A 27,573-nucleotide genomic window follows, 5' to 3' on the forward strand; every position below is an offset into this window, starting at 1 on the left:
ACAGTGAAAGACACTGCAAATGATGAGTTCCTGTGACTTGTAGGAAGTGTCACATTTTTCACATGGTTTGTAAAGCTTTTGCAAGCATACAAAGTTTACATTTTTTTTTCTTTTTAGTTTTTGTAGGAGATCACTGAACAGATTGGTCCATTATCATGGAAACTGATTCCATTCTAAAATTAATAAGAAAAGGACAAAAAGGAACTTCACAAAATCATTATCAAATTTTTTTTAAAGCCCATGGAATATTGGCACGAGAAATGAAAAGAGAATTTTGCACAGATTTTAAAAAAATAGTAGATTTGCTGCAGCCTATTAAAATAGTCATCCTAGTTGAGGCCCTTTTTCCCCCTCAATTCTGTAGAAATCTGTCTGCCATCATAAATTCTCATTGAAATAAAATAAGTCAGCTTTTTTGAGTAAGATGTCTGCATTTTTTTTTTCTTTTGCTTTATTGGTTGGCAGTTATAGTGTTTAGACCCCTTCGTTGAGTCACTCTTTCTGTGAGGTAATCTGTTCACTCTCGCTGGCAACAGTACAGCGCAGGCGGTAAGTGAAACTCCACATCCAAAAAGAATCTGTGGCAACAACAAAAAGGATATCCACCTATCATTTGACTTTTTCTCGCTGCTGGTTTATAATTTTTTTTCTTTGACCACTTTTATTTAGCAGTCATCTGATTTGTTCATTGTTATATAGTGGGCTGATTAGTGATTTTACGTTTAGTTTTTGAACCTCCCCTGCACATCTTACTCAGAGTGACTTGATTCTAGTTTGGCTGTTTTTAATGCACCCTATTTGGTTAATATGCACCTCCATTTTCTCTCTCTCCTCTCATAAAAACATTTTTTGTGTGTGTGTGTAAGCACTCTGAATGATTGCTGTATTATCTCACTCTGGGGCTACTGATTCCTTTTTGGTTGGATGTTTGATTGTCCTTTCCATCTTAACCATTTTATTTTCCTTTTCTTTGATTAATTAGTGCTGTTTATTGCTCTTTGCTGTTCAGAATTAATTCCCTAACATTTGCTCTTTGTTAATGGCTGTTGGATTTCAACTTGTGTATCAAGTTTAACCTCTCTGGGTTTTTCATTTTATTTTACTTTGATGGTACGTAATATTTGCATGATGGTTTCATCAGTTTATTTTGTATTTACTGTCATATTTTACAAATAGGAAATGTTATTTTAATATTTCTTTCTTTTTTTATACAAGGAATAGAAAACAAGAGTAAACTTTTTCTGCCGCTCCCTAACTGGTTTTTAAAAGGAAAATATTCCCAGAATACACTGAATTTACTGTCACTTATTAAGACACACTCCTGTTTATAGTGTTTGCATCTCTGGTGCTGTAATTTGCAACACCCTTTTTCAAACTGGTGGTAATGGGTAGCTCAGGGAAGCAGCAGTAAAAGGACAAGGGCTAAAGAATTGTAAGCTCAAAAGAGATGAATTTCAGCATTTAATGACTTAAACGATATGACTATAGTTCATACAGAGTGAGTACTACATTCTTCACAATCACAAGAGTTGCCTCATAAATAGGGAGTTTAACCATGTCCCGCCACTGAATATACTAATTGGTGGCTTACTTCTGTTAGTAGTAGGTTTAAAACACCTAGTAGATGTACAGTAAACATTTGTTTTTGTTTTATAACTTGTAAGGATGGTCAGTCACTTAGGATAAGTACATAAGTACATAAGTAGTGCCATACTGGGAAAGACCAAAGGTCCATCTAGCCCAGCATCCTGTCACCGACAGTGGCCAATCCAGGTCAAGGGCACCTGGCACGCTCCCCAAACGTAAAAACATTCCAGACAAGTTATACCTAAAATGAGGAATTTTTCCAGTCCATTTTAATAAGCGGTCTATGGACTTGTCCTTTAGGAATCTATCTAACCCCTTTTTAAAACTCCGTCAAGCTAACGCGCCCGTACCCGTTCTCCGGCAATGAATTCCAGAGTCTAATTACACGTTGGGTGAAGAAAAAATTTTCTCGATTCGTTTTAAAGTTACCACACTGTAGCTTCAACTCATGCCCTCTAGTCCTAGTATTTTTGGATAGCGTGAACTCGCTTCACATCCACCCGATCCATTCCACTCATTATTTTATACACTTCTATCATATCCTCCCCCTCAGCCGTCTCTTCTCCAAGCTGAAAGCCCTAGCCTTCTCAGCCTCTCTTCATAGGAAAGTCGTCCCATCCCCACTATCATTTTCGTCGCCCTTCGCGTACCTTTCCAATTCTACTAATATCTTTTTGAGATACGGAGACCAGTACTGAACACAATACTCCAGGTGCGGTCGCACCATGGAGCGATACAACGGCATTATAACATCCGCACACCTGGACTCCATACCCTTCTTGAAGAAGAATCCAGTACCAGTTTTTTGAGAAAAGAAAATTATACATTTCAAAATAGTGAACTGACTAGCACTGAATGGCGAAGGAGTTTTTGTTTTTTTATCACATTTTTTTTATTTTTAGATATGCCATCTTGATTTATTATTTTGATATTGCAACTGTTTTTGGTCTGAGCAAATGGGCTAGAATAGATATTTACTTAAATATCTTATTTTAAAGTCTTTTTCTTAGACTGAAGGTTTTCTCTGACCAAAGGTTCAGGACCTGAGTGGAAGATTAGTTCTCGGTTTCTAAGTATCGTGTACTACCATCAGGGAATAGTACAGTGACCCTGCTGTATGGAACTGCCTTTCCTGACCCTGAGCTGCACACAGACATGAGGATCTTGTGTTTTGGGGTATTATCAGATAAAATTGGAAGAGTTTTAGACCATCCAAACTACTCATTTTTGGTTTTAATTCTATTAACAAAATATTTTGCCACCAAAGAGAACAGTTGGCATAGTCAATAGAAAAATTTGCCCAAGAATATTTCATTTTACTGGGACTGACTCAGCAGTTCAGTGGTGATAAACTAATATATGAAGGGACTGGGGTTTGATTTCCTGCAGAGACGGCCTTTACAGACCCTGCAGGAAAGAATCCCAGTGATCAGATTTAGAGCCCATGATTGGTACAATGACTGGACTAAATGAGTTAGGAGGAGATATAAAACAGACATGTTGTGAATGCAAGCTCATAGTTTTGTAACCCAGTGTTTCTCAGGTCAGTCCTGGAGTACCAGGATATCTGCAATGAAATGGATGTGATAGCTTTGCATGCAGTGGAAGCAGTGCATGCAGATATGCAAATTCATTGTATATATTCTTAAAAAAAAAAAAAAAAAAGACCGGTTAAACATAGTGACATAGTAGACGTTGGCAGATAAAGACCTTTCTCCGAGGACAAGCAGGCTGAATCATTCTCACAAGTGGGTCGACGATCTGCGTCTTCTATACCTCCTGCACCTCTCTGAGTCTGGTTTAAAAGCCAACTTTGGTAAGGGCTCATCTCATTGCAATCAGTGCTTATGATCAACATGTAGGAGGTAAGCTCACCTATGAACAGCCTCTAGTCTAGTTGTTTGCTTCATGAGAGGATTGCTGTTGACAGTGCCTACCTGTCTAGCCCCTCTCACTATGTCATGGGATCTCAAAATTATCCTCACCCAGCTGATGAAGCTCCTTTTGAGCCCTTGATTCCTGTCATCTGAAAGTATTTGACCTGGAAAATTGTGTTTTTGATGGCATCACTTCCCGCTTGCAGAGCCGGTGAGCTTCAGCCCTACCACCTTTCTTGTCATTACAATAGAATAGTTCTCTTCATGCACCCTAAGTGCCTTCCTAAGGTAGTAGTGTTGGAGTTCCATCTTAATCAGGCAGTTGGACTAATGTTTTTTCCCGAAACTACATGCCCATACTGTTGAAAATGTAAGTACATATCTTAGATTGCAAGTGAGCCTTAGCCTTCTATCTGGAGTGGACTAAAGCCCATAGATAGGCCACCCAGCTTGTTGTTTCTTTTGACTCAAACCGGAAGGGAGTAGCCATCAGCAAGCACACAATTTCTGATTGTCTAGTAGATTGCATCTCCTTTGCTTATGTCCAGGCTGGAGTGACTATAGAGGGCCATGTCAAGGCTCAAAATGATAGCCCACTTGAGTCAGATGGAGGAGATCTGCAAAGCTACAACATGATCTTCTGTCCACCACGTTCACATATCATTACTGCCTTGAGCAGGATACCTGATATGACAGCCAGTTCAGTCAGACAGTTCCTGCAGAATTTGTTCGGTGTCTAGAATCGAATTCCACTCCCACCCCTGGCCCAGTTTGTTCTGTTCCAGGCTTCACCTCCACAACTAGAATGTTTATATTATTATATAGTTTTTCAGATTGATTTGACTTCAAGACATCGACGCTTCGAGTCCCTATTGTCCGTTGTTGTTTGTGGGAGAGCCTGGTAGCTGAGGCTTCCCACTGCCTGCTTGTCCTCGCGAAAGCAAAGTTACTCAGAGCAGGTGTTCTCCGAGGACAGCAGGCCAGTATTTGTGCACAAACTTTCCCATCTTCCCCTTGGAGGTTAAATTCTAGAATAGCTGTTCCAGGTCAGACCATTGGTCCATCTAGCCCAGTATCCTGTTTCCAAATCCAGGTCACAAGTACCTGGCAGAAACCCAAAGAAGTAGCAATATTGTCCATGCTACAAGCCCAGGGCAGCAGTGGCTTCCCCTTGTCTATCTCAATAGCAGACTATGGACTTTGCCTCCAGAAACATGTCCAAACCTTTTTTAAACTCAGATACGCTAATCGCTGTTACCGCATCCTTCAAGAACAAGTTCCAGAGCTTAACTATTGTTGAGTGAAGAAATATTTCCTCCTGTTTGTTTTAAAAGTATTTCCATGTAACTTCATTGAGCGTCCCCTAGTCTTTGTACTTTTTGAAAGAATAGTAAAAAATCAATTCAATTCACTTACTCATTCTACACCACTCAGGATTTTGTAGACCTCACTCATATCTCTCCTCAGCCATCTCTTTTCCAGGCTGAAGAGCCCTAAACTCTTTAGCTTTTCCTCTTAGGAGAGGAGTTCCATCCCCTATCATTTTGGTCACTCTTCTTTGAACCTTTTCTAATTCTGCTATATCTGTGATATACAGAGACCAGAACTGAACACAATACTTGAGGTGAGGTTGCACCGTGGAGTGATACAGAGGCATTATAGTATTCTTGGTCTTATTTACCATCCCTTTCCTAATTTCCTAGCATCCTGTTTACTTTTTTGGCTGCTGCCTCCACACATTGGGCAAAACATTTCAGCGTTTTGGCTACAATGACACCTAGATGGGCAGACTCTAGCATCAGGTAATTATGATTCGGATTACTCTTCCCAATGTGCATCACAATGCATTTGTCCACATTAAATGTCATCTGCTTTTTGGATGCCTAGTCTTCCAGTTTCTTAAAGTCTTCCTGTAATTTTTCACAGTCTGCATGTTTTTTAACAAATCAATGCATTCTGATGTCCAGATCATTTATAAATATGTTAAATAGCACCAATCTCAGTACAAATCCCTTTGGCACACCACTATTCACCCTCCTTCATTGAGAAAAATGGCCATTGAATACTACCCTCTTTTTTTCTGTCCATCAACAAATTCCTAGTCTACAACAGAACATTGCCTCCTATCCCACAACTCTCTAATTATCTCAGGAGTCTCTCATGGGGGCTTTGTCAAAAGCTTTCTGAAACTTCTACAGTCTTCTTGCTAGTCAACGTCTGCACCTGGCTCTGTCACATGACATCACCCTGCTGTCCTTGGAGAACAGTTGCTACAGATGAGTAACTTTGCTTCATTTCCCTACATCTTCCTTTTTTCTTTACTTCATTGAATGCACAAAATATTATTCTTTTTCATTCTCCTATACCAGTCCAAAGCAATAGGTTATGTCCCCTAACAGCAGAACACTGATATATTTCCCTGGTCAAGTCCAGAGGGGTATATTCTCTCTGAGCCCTGGCCCTCAGCCATAGTCTAACGTGCTCTCACTTGGTGAGGCTTGCTGGCAGTCTCATGGGGCTTTCCGCAAGTTGAGGGTGAGTAATTTTTTGTTGATGTCTCTTTCCCTCTTCCCCCACTTATCTCCTCCAAGTCACAAGGCCTCGGGAAGATGAAAAAAACCCACAGCCCTTGGTTTAGTATTGGATTCACAGGCCTGTGTATACAATAAATGTGGTAAAAGAAAGAAGACGAAAAGAGGCATCAAGCAGATGCATAGGGCAGACCTGGTCAGAAGTAAAGAGAATTTAACTTGGTGGTGGGGGAGGGAATTCCCAGGAGGTGTGTCACCTATTTTGAAGCAGCCCTAACATAGTTTTAATGCCAGGTGAATAGTGCAGCTGGGGATTACTACCCTGTTTATGGCAGAGCAGTGTTGTCCTCTATACAGGACTCTTCTCCCTATTTGTGAACTCTTGTTGCCACATCTGCTCTTCTGTGTCCACGCCCCCACGGTTGAAGCGATTTTGTGATGAGAATGACAGCCATTTACTCTGTAGGTTGCAAGATTCCTGCCCCACTGGAAGCAGGTACATCCTCATGGTTGGGAGTGCCTCTGTGGGGTGTCAGGGTCCCTGGAGGGGCCCCATGCCAGAATTAGGGCCTCTCTTCTGTCATGTCCTTATGTAGTTCCTTCAGAGGGTGCTCTGGTCTTTCAGGTCTCGGTTCGGGGGTATCTACCTCTGGATCAAGGGCCACAGTGTGTGATAGAGGCTCCAGGCAGCTAAGTGACTGAGCATTCCAAGCAGTGGTTCAGGGGACAAAAGAGCTCTAGTCTCACTTCTGATTGTCTTGGAGGACACTTAGTCCAAGGACGAAGATGATGGTGAAAGTTCTCCCCTGGCTGAGGACTTCCCAGAGCCTGAAGGTCTCTCTCTGGAGGAGGAAAACGAGTTCCTGATGGGGGTCTTGTTTTGGAAGGTTTGTGCAGGCTTTCTAATGGGCAGATGATCAGAAGCAAATGCGGGCGCTAGAGGTGGTTAGTGCCATACTAGTGCCTATGTTTGCTACCGCCCCATGATCAGAGCCCCCAGGTGCATCAAACAATGCACTCGTTTGCTCTGGCCACAAGTAGCATGCAAATACATGCTAAACATGTATTTTATTATTCCTCCCCAATAATCAGCAGGCAGCACACCAAACATTGGCATGCTGTCTACTGCAAAACCCAGAACTGGCGTTAGAGTTTGCAGACCATTGGGGAGGAATGGTGAGCCCTATCCAGCATGCATTTGCATGCTAGCAGGCCCCCTATTCCCCCAATAGATTCCCCCCCCCCACTCAAGCCAGCGACATGGGGGGCTGGAGGTCCAGCAGACTTCCAATCCCCCCCAACACAAGTTCACAGGGGGCTAGAGACGGTGGATCTCCTGTCCCTCTTATCTCCTCTCGCACCCCAAAATAAAAGCCTTGGTGGCCCAGTGGGCCACAAACACAAGTCCCCCAACCTGGTGGTCTAGCGGCCCCCTTCCCCTGCCCCCCCTGTACCTAGTGGTGGAGGAGGAAGTAGTAGACTCCCTCCTCTTCCCAGCGCCATTTTCAAGGTGGCACTGGTAGAGGATGGAGTGTACTACTACCTCCTCCACTCAGATACAGGGGAGGGGGCAGGGAAGGGGCCGCTAGACAAGGTTGAGGGACTTGTGTTTGCGGCCCACTTGGCCACCAGGGCTTTTATTTTTGGGGGTGGGGGTTAGGAGAGCTGGAGATCCACCAGATTAAAGCAATCTGTCAGATCTCCAGGCTCATTCAACAAGATTTCAAGAGACCTGCCCTGGCAGTCACCCCATTGGATGTTTTCATGGCAGCCGGTTGATATTGTGTATCTGGATTTTCAAAAGGCGTTTGACAAGGTACCTCATGAAAGGCTACAGAGGAAATTGGAGGGTCATGGGATAGGAGGAAATGTCCTATTGTGGATTAAAAACTGGTTGAAGGATAGGAAACAGAGAGTGGGGTTAAATGGGCAGTATTCACAATGGAGAAGGGTAGTTAGTGGGGTTCCTCAGTGGTCTGTGCTAGGACCGCTGCTTTTTAATATATTTATAAATGATTTAGAGATGGGAGTAACTAGCGAGGTAATTAAATTTGCTGATGACACAAAGTTATTCAAAGTCGTTAACTCGCGACAGGATTGTGAAAAATTACAAGAGGACCTTACGAGACTGGGCGGCTAAATGGCAGATGACGTTTAATGTGAGCAAGTGCAAGGTGATGCATGTGGGAAAAAAGAACCCGAATTATAGCTACGACATGCAAGGTTCCACGTTAGGAGTTACGGACCAAGAAAGGGATCTGGGTGTTGTCGTCGATAACACACTGAAACCTTCTGCTCAGTGTGCTGCTGCGGCTAGGAAAGCAAATAGAATGTTGAGTATTATTAGGAAAGGTATGGAAAACAGGTGTGAGGATGTTATAATGCCGTTGTATCTCTCATTGGTGCGACCGCACCTTGAGTATTGTGTTCAATTCTGGTCGCCGCATCTCAAGAAAGATATAGTAGAATTGGAAAAGGTGCAGCGAAGGGCGACTAAAATGATAGCGGGGATGGGACGACTTCCCTATGAAGAAAGACTAAGGAGGCTAGGGCTATTCAGCTTGGAGAAGAGACGGCTGAGGGGAGACATGATAGAGGTATATAAATAATGAGTGGAGTGGAACAGGTGGATGTGAAGTGTCTGTTCACGCTTTCCAAAAATACTAGGACTAGGGGGCATGCGATTAAACTACAGTGTAGTAAATTTAAAACCGGAGAAAATTTTTCTTCACCCAACGCATAATTAAACTCTGGAATTCATTGCCGGAAAATGTGGTGAAGGCGGTTAGCTTAGCAGAGTTTAAAAAGGGGTTGGACGGTTTCCTAAAGGACAAGTCCATAAACCGCTACTAAACGGACTTGGAAAAATCCAAAATCCCAGGAATAACATGTATAGAATGTTTGTACGTTTGGGAAGCTTGCCGGGTGCCCTTGGCCTGGATTGGCCGCTGTCGTGGACAAGATGCTGGGCTCGATGGACCCTTGGTCTTTTCCCAGTATGGCATTACTTATGTACTTAAGTACTTATGTACATGGTCATTGTTGCATTCGTTTGTGAGACACTACAGGAAAGATGTCTTAGAGAGGTTACTGCCATTGGCAGAGCAGTAATGGTGGAAGCCTGGTCTACATCCTATCATGAGGGATAGAGCTTTTATACACCTCATTGTTCTGGACCTAGATCTAGGATCTAGAAGGTGAAATTTGGTCTTAACCTGATGATTTCTGTTTCTTGATTCCTGCTAGACCAACCAAGGGCCCACCTCGGAAGACTGCAGTGTTGGGGGCATTAGTGTGGCATTTGCCTGCATTTCTGCCTTGCTCCCTCAATGTCTCTTTTTTGATTAGCTAAATTTGCAGAGGGCCCATTGGGGAATTTTTTGATCATAGGCTGTTCCACTTCTTATACCAGTGATCTCACTGGAAGAGTTCAGCATCTCTGCTTCCATCTTTTATACCCATCGTGGATATTGGTTCTCTAGACTTGGATAAGAGTGTACCAGCTCTTGGAGGTGTGTGGGTTTTTATTTTTTCCTTTGGGGGGGGGGGGAGGGAAAGGATGGGACTTGGATAATAATGTCAAAAACATTGTTGTGATGGTTTTGTTTCTATGCTCTGTTTCAATAAAAATGATTTATTAAAAAAAAAATCAAAATTCAGATGGTAGCTGGTGTGGAGAGGGAGAGATGCTCCAGCCACTAAACACTGCTTCTTGGGCCAAAAGGAGATGAGAGAAGAATTCCGCTTCTGTCACATCATCCATCTATGATTGATAGAAGCTAAAATATTTTCCAAGGCTTGGGGTTTTTTTAGTTATAATATAGAAAGACCAGTTTCCTCTTCAGGGTTTTTTTTGGTTCTAGCCAAATTCAGAAGTCCTTATGGTAAATGTCAATCCTCCAGGCTACAGACAGACATAGATTTCAGGATATCTTTAAAGAATGCACTGGGCTGGCGGTTTCATTCTCTTCCTTTGGACTTTTAGCTCAGAGCTGGCCATGACTTCTGTTTGCAGCCGATTGAATATTTGCCTTCATTTTTAAACCTTCATTTCTTCCTTTCTAGTCCATTCAGCACAGATGGTCCTCCACTGCATGCTATAGACATGCTTATGGAAACTGCTACTCGTTCATCTAGAATCTGGCCACTATATGCCATTGTTATTCAATGGCCGGACTCCTTCCCTGCTATGGCTTGATGCAGAAAGCTTGTAGTAGAGTTGTGTGCAGACGGTGACTACATGGTTTGCTAACACAAGCTTACTGCAAAAGTTTAGCATTTCAATGCAGTAAACATTGAACATGCAAATTACTTTTGCATTAATAAGTGTACGCTGTCATAAAAAAATGTGCATACCGCCACAGTAATCAGCAGCTCATACACTGTGACAGGAAGGTTGTGTGTGTACCACTCCTACTTTTGCTTCTTTTGGATTTTGCATTACACATTAGCGTTTCTTCCTTCTTTTCTGACAGGAAGGGGGACGTTTTCTTTTTTAAATCCTGCCAGATCTACATCCCATCTTTCTCCCTCCAGCCCCCACCCTAGACATCCCAAAGTTTTCCCTTATAGTCCAACAGTCCTCCTCCCTCCGCTGGACCCTGATCCCCATGCCCTGGACTCACAAGTAAGCCCTGATAGTTTAGTGGACCCATGAACCACCCTAATCCCTCCTTTCCTTGTCATCAAGCAGATGAATCCATTACGAGTGGGTTGTGTCCATCAACCAGCAGGGGGAGATAGAGAGCACTGAAAAACCATAGTGCCTTATGGCCAGCTAGCTCCATCTGCCTCTTCAGTATTCTCTATCTCCCCAGCAGGGTGGTTGCAGCTTGTTAAAGCTCCTTCAGAAAATCTGCCTGGGGTGGCTCCTGTGCTTTTGCCAGTTGTAGCAGGGGTGTTGTGGCTGATGGTGCCCACTTTAAAGGCAAATAGGTTAGCCCTTTCCCTACCTTACCCGGCCCCCGATGTGGAAGTAGACAAATAGGCAAGCCCTGTCCCTGTCTTTGCCCACGCTGTGGATGCAGGCACATAGGTTCGCCCTTTCCCTGCCTAGTGGCCTAGTGGTTAGGGTGGTGGACTTTGGTCCTGGGGAACTGAGGAACTGAGTTCGATTCCCACTTCAGGCACAGGCAGCTCCTTGTGACTCTGGGCAAGTCACTTAACCCTCCATTGCCCCATGTAAGCAGCAATGAGCCTGCCATGAGTGGGAAAGCGCGGGTACAAATGTAACAAAAAATAAATAATACTGATCCTCCGGAGTTGGAAATTTGGCTCTTTCGCTGTTGCCTCAAACTTTCCTCACAGCGTTAAAAAAAAAAAAAAAAAAAAAGTTGTGTCCCGCTTTGGTGCTGCGATCCCAGAAGAGGTTTTCTTCTGATTGTGCAGCTTGACCGGAGCTCGGAGACTCGGTCTGGTGAGGTAAGAGCATTTGTAGCTGCTCCGTGGAGGGCCCGCGTTTGGGACGATTTTGGCGCAAATCCACCATTTTGAATTTCCGCCGTTTTCGGCGATGGCTGCTGAGAAAGTAAAGCGCTGTTCAGTTTGTGGCAAGCGCAGATCTGCAGCGGGGCTCTGTAAGGCGTGCTTTTCAGACGGTAGAGCCGGCCCGAGCATGGCGAGCGATGTTCCTTCCCGCTCCGTGGAGCTGGCAGCGGACACCATTTTGGAACAGCATGGCGCGACCCCCGCTGAGGCGGAGGGGTTTGAGCCTGGAGGGGCGCCTCGTGTAGAGGCTAATAAAAGAGCTGTTTCCCCCGGACTGGAACCGGGAGGCCAGGGTGAGCCATTTTCCCCTGAATTTTTTTTTCCTGCATAATACATACATGTTAAAAAGAGCTGTTCCGCAGGGGTCCTCTGCGGCCCTGCTTTCTGTATCCCCTCCAGTGGAGTCTGGCCTTGGATTACTGTCAGACGCGTTTTCCTCTGACAGATGGCCACAAGACAAGCGCAGAAGGGTGGATTCCCCTTCAGAGAGTGGTGGCGCACCCCCTCCCCCCCCTCCATTGGTCGGGATGTGAGGGGTCTGCCAGGCCTTCGTGGTCTGGAGAGCCAGAAGAAGGTGCAGGATTGCCACCAGATCCAGATGATCATTCGGTGAGGATTTTCCACTGTGATGAGCCGCCAGCGCTTATTACTGATGCCTTGCAGGTCCTCTCTATAGAAGACCCTGGGAGTACTGAGACCTCTTCCGGTAATCCGAGGATGGCAAGTACTAAGATGCCTGCTCGAGCCTTTCCTTTGCATGACTCCATCCAAGAGCTATTATACGGCTCAATGGGCTGACCCTGAGGGGCCTTTGAAAGTAGCCAGGGCTATGGGGCAATTATACCCTCTAAGTGAGGAGCATTTGGCGCGCCTAGCAGTGCCTAAAGTGGATGCCCTAGTCACAGCTGTGACAAAGAAAACTACCCTCCCAGTGGAAGGAGGAGTTGCCCTGAAGGAAATGCAGGACCGTCGCCTGGAGGCAGCTATGAAACGGTCCTTTGAAATTTCAGGCCTATCCTTACGGGCATCTGCATGCAGCTGCTACCCTGCCCGAGCCTGCCTCGCTTGGTTACAACAGGCAGTGGAACAGCCCGGAGATGGAGCGGAGCCCCTTACAGAGGTGGCACTGCGGATGGAGTCGGCCTTGTCATTTTTGGCTGATGCCCTTTATGATCTGGTCAGAGCTTCAGCTAAACAGATGGCTGTAGCGGTGGCAGCTCGCCATCTTCTGTGGCTACAGCATTGGGCAGCAAAGGTTGGTGAAGTTGCCCTTTCAAGGCCTTCTGTTTGGTGAGGAGTTGGAGAAAATTGTGAAAGGCCTGGAGGATGCCAAACCCCAGCGCTTACCCGAGGATAGGCCGCGGCCTTCTTCCAAGGGTCAGGTGGCTCCCTCCTCTTACAGACCTCACTTCCGTGAAGCTAGAAGGTACCGCTCGGACAAGCGTTCTGCAGCAGCAGGCTCAAGACCTGGAGTTCAAGGGCGACCCTCTCAATGATGGTGCGCCGGCCCTCTCCTCGATTACTGTGATAGGAGGACGACTTTCCCTCATTCTCAAGGAGTGGGCCAAGATTACCTCAGATCAGTGGGTCTTGGACCTGATCAGAGAAGGCTACAGAATAGAATTCAATGCCCCGATAAGAGACGTGTTTGTGGAGTCCCGATGCGGTTCTGCTGCCAAACGGGCGGCGGTAGAGGAGACCTTGCAAGGCTTGATTCACATAGGGGCGGTTTCCCCCATGTCTCCTGCCGAATGCGGCTCTGGCCGTTACTCCATTTACTTCGTGGTGCCACGAAAAGGAGGGTCTTTTCGGCCTATCCTAGACTTAAAAGAAGTCAACAAGTCTCTGAACGTGCGGCATTTTCACATGGAAACCCTGCACTCCGTCATAGCGGCGGTACAGCCAGGAGAGTTTCTCACGTCTGTGGACCTGAAAGAAGCTTACACCTCTTCCCTAGGCTCCCTGATCTCAGCTCATGGTTTCCATTATCATCTTTATGCCAACGACACCCAGCTTTATCTCTCCACACCAGACATCACTGCAGATACCCAGGCCAAGGTATCGGCCTGCTTATCCGACATTGCTGCCTGGATGTCCAACCACCACCTGAAGAAAGACGACACCACACTAAACGCCTGGAAACAACTCCAAAGAAAATACAAATACACCATAAGACAAACCAAAAGACTACACTACAAAACCTTAATCGGACCAAACTACAAGGACACACACAAACTTTTCCAACTCGTGAGCAAACTAATAGACACCACACCAGTCACAACCAACAGCAAAGACACTCCTGGAGCAGACAATCTTGTGAAATACTTCAACAAAAAAATAGTACAACTATGACTTAAAATACCTGTCAGCACCACCGACTATACTGAACTCCTTAATTGCCTAGACCCAGCCCCTGGCATTCATCCAACGGACAGGACATGGACCAACTTCGAGATACTATCAGAGAACATCATCTCCCAAACGCTCAAAAGATTTGCCAAATCCCATTGCAAACTAGACCTATGCCCAAACAACCTGATGACATCTGCCCCTCAACAATTCATAAACGACATAACAAAACACCTGAACTACATGCTACAAAATGGATTCTTCCCAAAGGAAAAAGGAAACATCTTACTCACCCCCATACCCAAAGACACAAAGAAGAGCGCTAGTGAACTAACTAACTATAGACCGGTACCATCTATTCCCTTAATAACCAAATTAACCGAGGTGTTAGTGACTACGCAACTTACAAACTATCTAGATAAATTTTCTATACTCCACGATTCCCAATCAGGGTTTAGGTCTAACCACAGTACCGAAACAGTATTAGTAACCCTCATGTCTAAATTCAAACAATCGATTACATCTGGTAAGAATATACTACTTCTACAATTTGACATGTCAAGCGCTTTCGACATGGTATACCACGGAATCTTACTACACATCCTTGATTACTTCGGAATTGGAGGCAACATCCTCCAGTGGTTCAAGGGATTCCTAACCGCAAGGTCATACCAAGTAACATCTAACTCGACTACTTCAGCCGCTTGGGTACCTGAATGCGGAGTACCACTAGGATCCCCCCTCTCGCCGACTCTATTCAACTTAATGTTGATACCCCTGGCAAAATTACTATCAAATCAAAACCTCAATCCATACATCTATGCGGATGACGTAACGATCTACATCCCATTCAAACAAGACCTAAAAGAAATTTCTAATGACATCAACCAAAGCCTCAAAATCATGCATTCATGGGTGGACGCATTTCGGCTGAAACTCAATGCAGAAAAGACCCAATGCCTAATACTAACCTCCCAACACAACAAGAAAGAATACACTGCCATCAACACACCAACTCTAAACCTTCCTATTTCAAAAACCCTAAAAATTATTGGAGTCACCATTGATTGACACCTAACACTAGAGAACCACGCGAGAAACACAACCAAGAAGATGTTCCACTCAATGTGGAAACTAAAAAGAATAAGACCTTTCTTCCCAAGAAGTGTTTTCCGTAACTTAGTACAATCATTAGTGCTTAGTCATCTAGACTATTGCAAAGCATTATATGCCGGCTGCAAAGAACAAATAATCAAGAAACTCCAGACAGCCCAGAACACTGCAGCTAGACTCATATTTGGCAAACCAAAATTTGAAAGTGCCAAGCCCTTATGAGAAAAATTACACTGGCTTCCATTCAAGGAACGAATCACGTTCAAATATGTTCACTAGTTCACAAAATTATCCATGGAGACGCACCAGCTTATATGTCTGACCTAATAGACTTACCACCTAGGAACTCCAGAAGATCATCCTGCACATTCCTCAATCTGCACTTCCACAGTTGTAAAAGAATGAAATACAAATCAATGCACGCGTCAAACTTCACCTACTTGAGCACACAGTTATGGAACGCACTGCCACGCAACTTGAAATCGATCTATGAAAGAACGAACTTCCGCATATTACTGAAGACCCATCTCTTTGAAAGAGCATACCAAAAAGACCAACCCAAGTGAATATACACCACACAACTCGCCTATTTAATTTCAGAACTGTTTCTTAAAATCTGCTTGTATACTACTACCTTGTTTTTATCATCATACTAACCAAAATCATGCAATACTAAATGTTTATATTACTAACACTCTTCCACTACTCATGATGTATTGTAAGCCACTTTGAGCCTGCAAAGAGGTGGGATAAGGTGGGATACACATGCAACAAATAAATAAATAAACAAACAAACTGAACATGGCCAAGACTGAGCTTATTGTCTTCCCACCCAAACCCACTTCTCCCCTCCCTCCACTCTCTATCTCAGTGGATAACACCCTCATCCTCCACGTTTCATCTGACCTTTGAGTCATCTTCGACTCCTCCCTCTCCTCTGCACATATCCAGCAGATAGCCAAGACCTGTTGCTTCTTCCTCTACAACATTAGCAAAATTCGCCCTTTCCTCTCTGAGCACACCACCCAAACTCTCATCCACTCTCTCATTACCTCTCGCCTTGACTACTGCAACCTACTCCTCACTGGCCTCCCACTTAGCCATCTATCCCCCCTTCAGTCCGTTCAGAACTCTGCTGCACGTCTTATCTTCCGCCTGGACCGATATACTCATATCACCCCTCTCCTCAAGTCACTGCACTGACTTCCGATTAGGTACCGCATACAGTTCAAGCTTCTCCTACTAACCTACAAATGCACTTGATCTGCAGCCCCTCCCTACCTCTCTACCCTCATCTCCCCCTATGTGCCTACCCGTAACCTCCGCTCTCAAGACAAATCCCTCCTTTCAGTACCCTTCTCCACCACCGCCAACTCCAGGCTCCGCCCTTTCTGCCTCGCCTCACCCCATGCTTGGAATAAACTCCCTGAGCCCATTCGTCAGGCCCCCTCCCTGCCGATCTTCAAATCCTTGCTCAAAGCCCACCTCTTCAATGTCGCCTTCAGCACCTAACCACCATACCATACCATATTCATTTCGTCCGTTAGATTGTAAGCTCTTTGAGCAGGGACTGTTCTTCTTTGTTAAACTGTACAGCGCTGCGTAACCCTAGTAGCGCTCTAGAAATGTTAAGTAGTAGTATTAGTACTTGCACATACCAATTTGGCCCCTGCACCAGAGGTTTCTGCGTTTTGCGGTGATGGGAAAACATTTCCAGTTTCGGGCCTTGCCTTTTGGCCTCGCCACAGCTCCCCGAACCTTTTCCAAGGTGTAATGGTGGTAGTAGCTGTTTTTCTCAGATGAGAGGGTATCCGGGTTCACCCGTACCTAGACGACTGGCTCATCAGAGCAGACTCTGCAGAAGAGAGTCATCAGGTTACAGCCAGAGTGGTCTCAGTACTGCAGTCTCTGGGCTGGGTCGTCAATATAGCCAAAAGTCACCTGACCCCCCCTCTCAATCTCTAGAATATTTGGGGTTCCGGTTCGACACAGCCTCGGGGATGGTCTTCCTACTCAAGCAAAGGCGGTGCAAGCTTCAGAACAGGTCCGTCTGCTCCTGAGGATGCCTCGCCCGCGAGCTTGGGACATAGTCCAACTGTTGGGGTCGATGACGGCCACTTTGGAAGTGGTGCCTTGGGCGAGAGCGCAACTGAGACCTCTGCAGTGTTCCCTGCTTCAACGGTGGTCTCCAATATCTCAGGATTATCAATGCAGACTCACGTGGCTCCCTGCGGCCCGGCTCAGTATGGAGTGGTGACTCTCAGACAGCATGCTGCAGCGAGGAATGCCGCTAGCGCTCCCCGATTGGTGCCTGGTGGAAAAAGATGTCAGCCTGGAGGGCTGGGGTGCATATTGCCGGGGAAGGCATGCCCAGGGTCTTTGGACACCCGAGGAGTCGGAGTGGGTCCATCAATCGTGCCTTCCTTCATGCCTAAGGTGGTTTCAGCGTTTCACCTAAACCAGCCTATTTTCCTGCCCTCCTTTTCTAAAGAGGAGTTTTCAGAAGTATATGGGCAGTTGCACCTTCTGGATGTGCGAAGGGCTCTGTTGCAATATCTGCGCATGTCAAATGCCTTCAGGACCTCTGACCATCTTTTTGTTCTTTTGTCAGGTCCGCGCAGAGGGTCTCAAACGTCTAAGGCAACTATAGCCCGTTGGCTCAAAGAAGCTATCTTTTCAGCATATCTGCTATCTGGCCGGCCTCCGCCTGAAGCCTTTAAGGCACATTCCACAAGAGCGATTTCCTCTTTTTGGGCTGAAACTGGAGCACTCTCTCTTCAAGAGGTATGTAGTGCAGCTACTTGGGCTTCGAAGCTCTCGTTTGCCCGACATTACAGGCTGGATGTGGCTGCCAGGAGGGACGCGCATTTTGGAGCACAAGTGCTGGCGCGTGGTGTGGCTTGTTCCCACCCTATCTAGGGATTGCTTTGATACATCCCACTCGTAATGGATTCATCTGCTTGATGACAAGGAAGGGAAAATTAGGTTCTTACCTTCTAATTTCTTTCCTTTAGTCATAGCAGATGAAGCCATGAGCCCTCCCTCAGTGGTTCATTATGTGATTCATGTTACTTTTATGTTCAGTTTTTCCTGTAGATATGTTCCCTCATTGGGAGAAGTTGGAAAACAGTCTTCAGGATTTCTGTTCAATTACAGGAGGATGAGTTCATTCCCTTCTTTTGAATTATATCTCCAGTTTTGGGGCGTTCATCCGCAGTGAGGAAAGTTCATGTTACTATGCTTTGCGGTGTGACACTGCTTTGGAAGCTTCAAATACTGAAGAGGCAGATGGAGCTAGCTGGCCATGAGGCACTATGTTTTTTCAGTGCTCTCTATCTCCCCCTGCTGGTTGATGGACACAACCCACTCGTAATGGATTCATCTGCTGTGACTAAAGGAAAGAAAATTACCAAGGTAAGAACCTAATTTTCCCTTCCACATCAAAAGAGTGGAAAGGCTGGAGTGATGCCCACTTGCTTTTACTTCCAGTGCCACCATCATTCAAAATCTTTGCCTTATTTGGTTAACTGACTACTAGAGGTGTATGCCTTTTCACTCTTTGAGGTAGGTGGAGAAGGTTCTGTGTGGTTCAAGGTGGAGAAGGGGGGTCCACTAAACTACTGGGAGCTTATTTTTTATGTGAGGGTAGAAAAGAGATTCATTAAAGTACAAGGGCTTTGTATGGGTAGGGGGTAGGATTGGATGGAGAGGGAAGTGTCTACTAGACCACCAGAGCTTGGGTGGGGGTGGGGGGTTAGTCCACTAGACCCTGGGGATCTTGGTTCATCTGAGATGCAAAATCAGGGCTCAGTGCAGCAAAGTGCAAGGTGAGCTGTATACTGCCTCAGACTTCATGATACAGCTCAGTCTTTGCAGTCAGCTTTTCAATCATCGGTGTACTCTAACTACAGTTCAATGAGCTTTGAAGCAAGGCCTTGCGTGGTGTTAGCTGCCGTGCAAAACCTCTTTCTGCATAGGGCACCCACAAAATTTTATGTTCATGTCATGCTAATGTTGCACAGACCTTTGCTGCACTTTTCCTGCATTAAGCCCTGAGGTTTTAAATTCTGTCTCTATAGCATCCCCAGCCTGACTAAGCTTAGAAATTAAAACTATGTTTCCTGTGTCATTGTATAGAGTACAGTCTGAAACATTATGCCAACCCGATCTTTCTTCTGTTTCATATTTTGAAGCTAGACCCTTTTAGCCCTGACAGTGGAATTTTACCATTGTGGTCATTTTTAGAAGCCATTTTTACTGTATACTAACAAAAGCTAAACTAGAAAATGTCAGTACTCTATAGCTTGTAGAACATATTGAAGTGATACTATTTAAAGAACCAGTACATAAAAATATTGTACATTAACTTTGAAGATCAGACAGGGTCCTTTCAGATAGCTTTTGGATAAATGTTGCATACCTGTTAAAAGCTAGTATATTAATCCAATAAAATGGTATCATTTATAGAATGATTGACCTTTATTTTAACAAATTAAAATTTGGGCAGATTTGAGCGATATGCGCAGTTGTATAGCACATAGCTAATTTAAAAGCCATTTTTTTTCATTCTTGTATTTCTCAGAATTAGTAAGTACAGTAGTACTTGTAAAAATGGATTTTATAGGTCCAATGAAAATATGGCCACCGATGCAAGTTTATTCTCCCCCCCCCCCCCCCCAAGTTCATAGCCTGCAGCAGAAAGGAAGCCCTACACTTCACCATCTGTACTTCAAGTGATTTAATTCAGAGCATAGTTTTTTTTAGAAAATATAAATCTTAAGTCAACAGATCTTTCAGGTTTCATCAGCACTTATTTCCTAGAGCCGAGTCTAATGACTTAAGCCACCTTTTTTTTAATAAAAGAAAACAAATTGCCCTGGTTACTACTTATGTATTAATTGCACTGACCAGATTTAGGCCCCTATGCTCAAAAGCAAATGTGGGTGCTAGAGGCCATTAGCTCCGTACTAGCATCCACGTTTTCCTGCACAGAATGTTCAGAGGCCCAGATCATGGGAACAAACGAGCGTGCAGACAAATAACACAAGTAGCATGCTAATGTGGTCAAGCTCATGTTAATGAGGTCATTTTGTATTCCTCCCCAATGCTCAGAAAAGAGCACCCAAAACAAAACAGCCTTACTGTTGCACAAAATAACGCCAGGTTGGAACAGGAGTTAGGGTTTTGGAAAAGAGGATTTCTCATGATTCTCATGCTTCTCTCATGATTCTTTCTACAAAATTTGCCGGTTTTGATTGCTTTTGGAAGCAGAAGGAAGCTCATGCAAGCCATTAAGCGCTGGTCATGAGAAACAGCAGACCCAAGCGAAACCACACATTGGCTTCTGTTTCCAGCGTCTAAATTTAAAGCATTCCTGCTAAAAAAAAAAAAAAAAAAAAGCCCAATGTGAAAATGCACATTGGCATCTGTTTCCTGCATCTAAATATGTGTCCGATCTAAAAAAAAAAAAAAAAAAATTTAAAACACTTATATTTAGGCTGCAGAAAATAGACGCTAATGTGTGCTTCATATTTGGGTTGTACCAGGAGCATGCACACAGGAGCCGAGCTTACCATGAAACTCTTTTGCACATGTGCCGAGCACAATCCTCCCGCCGAATGCTTTATTCTATGAACACTCCTATATTTGCATTTCATTAGCATTGGGCATTAGGGTGGTGTTCTTCACGCTGATCTGGTAGTATTTTTACAGTACTATTCGGAAAAGAACCAGAGTTTAGAGCACCAGGGCCTTAGTGTTAACTATCAGTTAATGCCCTTTAAATTTTGTCTCAAGTGGGAAAGCAAAAGAATATCAGTTTACTCTCGTTTTCTTCCTGCTATGATGTAACATAATAATAAATGTGTACTTAAACAGTTCACAGTTAAGAGCAACTGATGCCTGAATATGCATAGTCTAGAAACACAATATATGGTTTATTTCCCACAAATTTTTAAATGCATTTTTTTTCTTGTATTGATTGCAACCAGCAAAATTGCTGAAAGTTACATCTTTGCATGTTACAAATGTGTTCTGTTTCTCCTTACCTATAACTATATTGCTTTGCTTTAAATGTCACATTCCATTACGTAGCTTCCCACTATTCCAGATCATCTTAGATCTGAGCTGAGACATATCTCTCTTGGCATCCAGTCTAGCTGCAGTATTTTCTATCTCCAGCAGGTGGATAGACACACCTTTCAGCCACTGGTTCTGAGTGTTTTTCTCCAGGTCCTCAGTTGAGCTTTGTGGGTAGCTTGAGTCTGCAGAGTTGAATCTGGAGGCCTTCAGATTCCTGTCTCTGGTGTCCCGTGAATTTTCTTCTTCCCTCCCTCACCTCTCCTCTGTTTCCTCTGGAGCTCTCCTTTTTCAGCACAACGACCTTAAAAAAAAAAAAAAGGGGGGCAAAGAAGTTTGCTAGAGAGCATGGGGATATATCAGTCATGAGCTGTTCTCATCTGTGACAAGACTTGTAGAGACTGTGAGCTTGAGGGGGAGCAGCTAGCAGTGGTAAGCCAGACTAAAATTTGACGCAGAGCTGCTTGGAGGGCTGCAATTTCTACTTGGTTCAGCAGAGGGATCTTGACTCACTGCTTGGAACACGTTATGCTGCACTTGTGACAGTTGGGGTGAATGGTGACTCTCACGGAGGCAGTTAAGTGGTGTTCCTGCTGCGGGATCTGCCAGCTGGCTTCATCTCATTTTGTTTCATAAGACTGTTATTTTCTGTTCTTTGGCTGCTGGAGAGGTAGCACTGCTACTGACCTGAATTAGGTGTTAATTAAGGTGTGAGGAAGTAGAATATTTGTAAAGATTATTAAAAGCAATCTGATTACTGAGTTAGTTTCAAAGGGTTCGTTTAAAGCAGTCCTCTTAGATTCAAAACTATATAAAGAGGAAAGGTAGATAAGTGATGAGGTAGATATGATGGGCATCTCAGGGACTTGGTGGAAAGAGGACAAACAATGAGACACTGTGTTAAAAGGGTACAGATTGTATCACAGTGATAGAAAATCAAATTGTAAGGGGGGGGGGGGGGGGGGTTGTGCTATTTTTTAAAGAGGGAATTGAGTAAAATAAAATAAACATTCCATATGAAACAAATAGCAGTGTGGAATCATTTATTTGCTACATTTGTATCCCACATTTTCCCACCTCTTTGCAGTCTCATTATGCCGCAATGACAATCGTCATTAACGGTATGAGAAGAACAGAGTATTGTTACAATTAAGGCACAAGGTACATAAGATATCAAGAAAATAAGGGTAAAGAAATAATACATATTAGATATGCAAAATGTAGGATAAAGTATAACATTAGATAATAACAGTATAGTTAAAGGAAACAAATTGAGGAGTACAGTGTTGATTGGCTCTAATGCAGATAACATAGTGAGTCTTTTATGAAGGATTCTTATTATAAGTCTCGTTGAATAATTTGGTTTTCAGTGACCTCCGGAAGGCTGTCAGATCATGAGTTCTTTTCAAGGCATTCGGTAGTGTATTCCAACGTTGCATGCAGATGTAGGAGAAGCTGCATGCATATAATGATTTATATTTAAGTCTCTTACAGTTAGGGTAATGGAGGTTTAGGAAAGTACGTGAAGAACTTTTTGTGTTTCTTGCTGGTAGGTCTGTAAGGTCTGACATATAAGACAGGGCCTCTCCGTGGATGATTTTATGAGCCAGGGTGCAGATTTTGAATGTAATTCTATCTGTTAGTGGGAGCCAGTGTAATTTTTTTCTAAGGGGTTTGGCGCTTTCATATTTCGCTTTTCCAAATATGAGTCTGGCTGCAGTGTTTTGGGCTGTCTGAAGTCTCTTAATAATTTGGGCTTTACATCCAGCATAAATGGAGTTGCAATAGTCCAAATGATTTAAAACAAGTGATTGCACCAAATTACGGAATACCTCCCTTGGGAAGAAAGGTTTCCCTCATTTTAGCTTCCACATTGCATGGAACATCTTCTTTGTTACATTTTTCACATGACTGTCTAAAGTAAGGTTACGGTCTATTATGACTTCCAGGAGCTTCAGAGTGTCCGCAATAGGAAGAGTGTGATTTGGTATGTTTATGTTGGTATAATTGGTTTTATTGTATTGTGATGAAAGGATAAGGCATTGTGTCTTTTCTGTATTAAGTTTCAATTGGAATGCATCCGCCATGAATTCATTATTTGGAAGCTATGGTTGATTGTATTTTTTATTTCTGATAAGTCATTTTTAAACAGGATATATATCGTAACATCATCAGCATAGATGTATGGGTTTAAGCCTTGGTCGGACAGTGATTTGGCCAATGGTAACATCATCAAATTAAAGAGAATTGGTGAAAGCGGTGATCCTTGAGGCACTCCACATTCAGGTTTCCGTGGTGATGATATAATCGATTTTGGTATTACTTGGTAAGTTCTTGCAGTTAGGAAGCTAACCAATTCAAAACATTTCCTCTGATTCCGAAGTATTCCAGAACGTTCAGCAGAATATCAAGGCTAACCATATCGAACGTGCTAGACTTGTCGAATTGTAAGTGGAGAACATTACAGCCAACTGCAATTGTTTAAATTTAGTTAGAAGTGTTATAAGTACTGTTTCAGTACTGTGGTTAGCACGGAATCCAGATTGAGATGCATGTAAAACCGAAAAAATGATAGAAGCAACTGGGCGGTAATTAGTTATGTTGTTTAGTTTTTTCTTCAGGTCTTTGGGGATGGAAATTCCATTTATGAATGGAAGGAGTATTCTTATAGGGCTGTACTACCGTCAATCGGGACAGAACGAACAAACGGAGGAAGAAATGTTTACAGGGATTAGGAAAGTTGGCAAATTGGGCAACACTATAATAATGGATAATGTCAATTACCCCGATATTGACTGGATAAATGTTACATCAGGGAGTGCCAAGGAGTTAAAATTTTTAGATGTAATAAATGACTGCTTCTTGGAGCAACCGATCCAGGAACCGACGAGAGGGGGAGCCATTTTGGATCTAGTGCTTGGTGGTGTGCAGGGCATAGTGTGAGACGTGGCAGTGTTGGGTCCTCTGGGAAACAGTGATCATACCATGATCAAGTTTGAGCTACTATCTGAGATGAACCTGCAAAGGAAATCTAGTGTAGCTGCATTTAATTTTCGAAAGGGCAACTATAATGAGAAAAATGGTTAAAAAGAAACTAAAAAGATTGGCTGCTAAGGTTAGGACACTAAATCAGGCGTGGACATTATTAAAAAATACCATCTTGGAGGCCCAGTCCAGATGCATTCCATGTATTTGCAAAGGTGAAAAGAAGAGAAAACGGCAGTTATCAAGGTTAAAAGGTGAAGTAAAAGAGGCTATTACAGTCAAAAGACTGTCCTTCAAAGAATGGAAAAAGAATCCAAATGAAGAAAATAAGAAGCAACATAAGCACTGATGTCAAATGCAAAGCATTAATTCATTTGTTACATTTGAATCCCACATTGTCCCACCTATTTGCAGGCTCAATGTGGTTTACATAGTACCAGAGAGGCGATCGCCAACTCCGGTATGAACAAATACAAAGTAATGTTGTGGTAGGATAAGGTTCATGTGGAACAGACACACTGTGGAATTGTACTGCGGAAGAGTTATATTATGTCCATTACGTGCTTTGGTTTCGTTGTGTTGCAGAGTTCAGGCATTTAAGGTGGATCGGAAGGGTATGCCTTTTTGAACAGGTGTTCATATTTGTGGGGTTGTCCGCATTGTATTGGGATGAGAGGATGAGACACTGTGTTTTTTCTGTATTGAGTTTTAGTTGAAATGCATTTGCCCATGAGTCCATGATGTTCAAGCTGAGTTTGATTTTGTTGATGATTTCTGACAGATCATGTTTGTAAGGAATGTATATTGTGACATTGTGTGCATAGATGAAAGGGTTTAGTCCTTGGTTGGATAAGGACTTGGCTAGTTGGGGTCATCATTAAGTTGAAGAGGCTGAAAGAGACTATGAAAAGAAACTAGCCACAGAGGCTAAAACTCACAGTAACAACTTTTTCAGGTACATCAGAAGCAGAAAGTCTGTGAGGGCATCTGTGGGACAGTTAGATCACAATGGAGCAAAAGGGGCACTTAGGGAAGACAAGGTCATAGTGGAGAAACAATGAATTCTTTGCTTCTGTCTTTACGGAAGAAGATGTAAGAGATCTGCCTGTACCAGAAACGGTTTTCAAGGGTGATGATGTGGAGGAACTGAAGGGAATCTGGGTGAACCTGGAAGATGTACTGAGCCAAATTGACAAAGAGCAGTAAATTACCTGGACCGAATGGCATACATCCAGTGGTATTCAAAGAACTCAAGCATGAAATTGCTGATCTTCTATTAGTAATATGTAACCTGTCGTTAAAATCATCCATAGTACTTGAAGATTGGAGAGTGGCCAATGTGATGCCAATTTTTAAAAAGGGTTCTAGGAGTGATCTGGGAAATTGGAGACCAGTAAGCTCGACGTCAGTTCCGGGCAAAATAATGGAAGCTATTATAAAATTACAGAAAACATATAGAAACATGGTTTAATGGGACGGAGTCGGCATTGGTTCAGCCGAGGGAAGTCTTGTCTCACCAGTTTGCTTCATTTCTTTGAAGGCTTCAATAAACATATGGATAAAGATGAGCCGGTTGATGTAGTGTATCTAGATTTTCAGAAAGCTTTTGATAAACTTCCTCATGAGAAACGTCTGAGAAAAATAGAGTCATGGGATAGGAGGCAAGGTTCTGGTGTGGATTAGGAATTGGTTATTGGACAGAAAACGGAGGGTAGGGTTTTAATGGTCATCTCTCTCAATGGAGGAGGGTGAACAGTGGAGTTCCACAGGAATCTGTATTTGGAGCAGTGCTATTTAACATATTTTCTCCGAGGACAAGCAGGCTGCTTGTTCTCACTGATGGGTGACGTCCACGGCAGCCTCTCCAATCGGAAAACTTTACTAGCAAAGGCCTTTGCTAGCCCTTGCGCGCCAATGTGCACCGCGCATGCGCGACCGTCTTCCCGCCCGAACCGGCTCGTGTTCGTCAGTCTTCTTTTGTCCGCGCTCGGGACGGTCGTGTTTTGCGCCGTTTCGCGCCCCTCAAGTTGACCCTCGCGCGTCTTCGCGTTTTTTGCTAAAAAAAAAAAAGGAATTAGAAGAAGACCTTTACGGTCTTTTCCCTTTTCCCGTGTTTCCAGTTTTTGTCCCCGCTAAGTTTCCTTTCGTTTTCGGGGTAGGCCTTTTTGAGGCCTCGGTTCGGGTTTTTTCTCTCCCTATTTTTGGTGCCTTTACCGCCATTACGAGTTTTGATTTCGCCGGCGTGATTTTTCCGCCCATGTCATTGAAGTCTCCCAGCGGCTTCAAGAAGTGCACCCAGTGCGCCCGGGTAATCTCGCTCACTGATAGGCACGCGTCGTGTCTTCAGTGTCTGGGGGCAGGGCACCGCTTGCAGGCCTGCAGTCTTTGCGCCCTTTTACAAAAGCGGACTCAGGTAGCGAGATTGGCCCAGTGGAACGTGTTGTTCTCTGGCTCTTCGTCGGCAACTGCACCGGGGGCATCGAGTGCATCGACGTCGACAGCTTCAAGACCTTCGACTTCAGCATTGACTACATCGACTGCATCGAGGCATCGACCCTCTGCATCGTCGGTACCGAGACATCGAAAGGCTGCGTCGGCGTCAGTGGTACCGGGACCTCCACTAGTGCTGATGTCGGACGGTGGTGCTTCGACTGGAGTGCAGGTGAGGGCTGTCCATTCCCCTGCTGGTGGCGGTGAGCCTTCGGGTGGGTCTCCCCCTACCCTGAGGGTTCCTGCGGTACAGCCCCCCCAAGACCGACCTTCTTCGGCCTCAGCCCCGAGGAAGCGACGGCTGGATTCTACGTCCTCGTCGGTACCAGAAAGTTCCGGTGACATGCTTCGTTTGAAAAAGTCAAAGAAGCATCGACACCGGTCTCCTTCCCGCATCGGTACCGAGAGCTCTGGGTCGCCGAGGGAGTCGGCACCCAGTAGGCATCGGCACCGGGAGGACCGCTCACCCTCTGTTCAAGCGGTGTCGATGCGCTCCACCTTGGACAGCTCGGAACAGCCTCCACGCCCGGAACAGACTCTGACTTCTACGCCTGCATCGGCTTCCATGTCTTTCTCCACAGCCGTTCTGCACGAGAGTCTCCGGGCCGTTCTCCCAGAGATCCTGGGAGAGCTGTTGCGCCCTTCCCCTCCGGTACCGGGGGTGCTTGCGCCTCCGGTACCGTCGAGTGAGGCGCTGGCTGGTCCCTTGCCCGGGGTGAGGTCTCCGACATCGGTGCCGCTTGCGGTACCGACTGCGGTCGCCTCCCAGGAAGGCTCCCCGACGACGTCGGCAGAGGGAGCTTCGCCGGTGCAGGCGAGGGAGTCTACCTCTCGACGCTCCCACCGTGGCCGTGTTTCCACGGAGTCGAGTCGGGCACGGCTTCAGACACAGGTTCATGAACTTGTGTCTGATACCGATGGTGAGGCCTCGTGGGAAGAGGAGGAGGACATTAGATATTTCTCTGAAGAGGAGTCTGATGGCCTTCCTTCCGATCCCGCTCCCTCCCCTGAAAGGCAGCTTTCTCCTCCTGAGAGTCTCTTTTGCGGCCTTTGTCCGGGAGATGTCTACGGCCATC

The 27,573-nt window shown here is 44.6% G+C and overlaps 1 protein-coding gene across 5 annotated transcripts in view; it reads left to right on the forward strand.

The window, feature by feature from the left end:
- RBFOX2 (RNA binding fox-1 homolog 2) overlaps positions 1–27,573 on the forward strand; it is a 769,335-nt gene that overhangs the window by 447,048 nt on the left and 294,714 nt on the right. The gene's annotated exons all lie outside the window — the stretch shown is intronic.

This window comes from Microcaecilia unicolor, chromosome 1 (assembly GCF_901765095.1).
Source record: "Microcaecilia unicolor chromosome 1, aMicUni1.1, whole genome shotgun sequence".
NCBI classification, from domain to species: domain Eukaryota; kingdom Metazoa; phylum Chordata; class Amphibia; order Gymnophiona; family Siphonopidae; genus Microcaecilia; species Microcaecilia unicolor.